The sequence below is a fragment of the Rhinolophus ferrumequinum genome, chromosome 12 (genome assembly GCF_004115265.2).
Source record: "Rhinolophus ferrumequinum isolate MPI-CBG mRhiFer1 chromosome 12, mRhiFer1_v1.p, whole genome shotgun sequence".
Lineage (NCBI taxonomy): Eukaryota > Metazoa > Chordata > Mammalia > Chiroptera > Rhinolophidae > Rhinolophus > Rhinolophus ferrumequinum.
In genome coordinates this window covers 47,783,236-47,785,660 of record NC_046295.1, presented here as the reverse complement: position 1 = coordinate 47,785,660, position 2,425 = coordinate 47,783,236, and positions in this window count along the sequence as shown.

The window sequence follows — 2,425 nt, the reverse complement described above, 5'->3', positions numbered from 1 at the left end:
ACAGTGACCAATGGCTACACCCATGGTCTCATCCCACTTCCTTTCCTCCCTGTGTCCGCTTAACCTAGTCATACACTTAAGAGCACACTACGTCAACACAGATTTATGGAGTTTTTAGGAACACCTGAAAAAAAGCATATGGAGAAGACCCGACAGAGCCTCAGGAAATTAGTCACACATAACTAGGAGACCCTGAAGTCTAAATTTGAGCCATCTATCTGATAAGGTCCCATGGTAAACGCTGGATTATCTTCCTAGCCTATGTCAATAGTCTTCTATCAATACCCATAGGACCTGTGTTGTCCTGTTTTATCAGACCTATCTTATCACACCATCAAAGCATTTTTCTTTAACAAGGGACTTTACTTATTCCTCAATAAACAATTATGATATGGCTTTTCTGTGCTACCCATCCTGGATTTATTGGGGCAGTCAAGTGCTTACGGTTCCAAGTCAATTGACAATTACAATCTATGCAAAGAACAGTGTTTATGGCCATCTCACCCTTAGAGTTAAAAAGCTACAAGCATTTAATCATATCAGACCTCAACTAAATGTTCTTCCAACTGAGGTAGCAACCAATTAGTAAGCAAGTCAATTTAGCGGGTTGTGATGACAATATTTCTTATGAAATAGGATAGACTGTGTTAGAATAGAAAACATCATATGTGTACAGGTAATATGGTTTCATGCAACTTTCCTTTTATTACTAGGTGCACTGGATTGTATTGTAAATGTATTTCTTATTGTGATTCTCAGTCAAACACGTGTGAGATCCACTAGCAGAGCACAAAGACTCAGTCATTTGCAGAAATCCCCTCCACAAGGAGATAGGATTCTAAGTCAGTGTGAACTCTTCCAGTAACCCTCCTCATCAGGACATCAGCAATAAGCATTTTACAGATCATATTAAAGTTAGTTGTCTAATCATCAACTATTGGAAGGCAGGCGTTCTCTTATTTGTATTGTGACCTTGACTTCTAACAGAACATCTTTCACTGAGCTCAATACATGTCCGTTGAATTAAAGTTAATCTCATTTTTGAGCACCTCTGATTATTAGAAAGTTTCATTTTTAGGGTAAGCCGAAATCTGTCTCCCTAAAAAGTCTCATTCATTGCTCCTAGTTTTAACCTCCTAGCTGGAAAGGAAAATAACAGTGAAATCCTTTCTCTATGTCACATTCCTTTCAATATTCAAATTTAGTGCTCATGTCCTTCCTAAACATGTCCAGGTCCTTTATTCATTCCTTGTTACCTATGTCCAGGAGTCTCATCATCAAGGTTGCAGTCTTTGAGATCCACAGTTTTGACAATAATGTTTTAGACCCATGCTGTCCAATATGGTAACCAATAGAATGTGTGGATGAGTACTTGAAATGTGGCCGCGAATTCAAAACGAGATAAAATATATACTTAGTGGTATACAAGTATATACACAGTGGAATACTACTCTGCCATAAGAAAAGATGAAATAGTGCCATTTGCGACAACATAGATCGACCTCAAGATTACTATGCTAAGTGCAACAAGTCAGACAGAAAAAGTCAAGAATCATATGACTTCACTGATACATGGGATATAAAACTGAAAGCAGCAAAGGAACAAGACAAACAAATAAAGAGACAAAAACTCAGAGACACAGACAACAGTTTAGTGGTTACCAGAGGGAAAGAGGGGAGGGAGGATGGTAGAGAGGATAAAGGGGGTCAAATATATGGCGATGGAAGGAGAACTGACTCTGGGTGGTGAGCACACAATGTGATATATAGATGATGTATTACAGAATTGTACACTTGAAAGCTATGTAATTTTACTAACCATCGTCACCCCAATAAATGTTAATGAAATAAATAGAAATTTAATATTACAAAACATATATATATACACTTAGTGTAAAAAGTTAGGTAAAAATGTAAAATATCTCATTAGTAATTTTTATATTTATTTTATGTTGAAACAATAATATTTTGTACTTATTAGGTTAAACAAAATACATCCTTAAAATTAAATTAATGTGTTTCATTTTACTCTTTTTAGTATGGAAATTTTACTTACTTTTGTTTTAAAAAGTTATCAACTCAACATTTATCCTTCCTAAAAACCCTATTGTTGTTATATTTGAATCAATGACTCATATCTTTGAGTCTTCTGCATAACCTTTTAAAATCTTGAATCTAAATAAATGAATCCAACATTTTAGCTGTTCCTCCTATATTTTTCACCTGAAAGTCTAATATGTATGCTTTTTATGCACCCATTTAAGTCACTGATAAAAAAAAATATATATATATATATATATATGTATGTATATATATATATATTTAACATAACAGGTCTAGACACTCAACTTATCTAGGCTGACATTTATTCCTTAACTAATTAATTCATCTTTACATTGAGTGTGGCTGTTTAACCAGCTAAGAA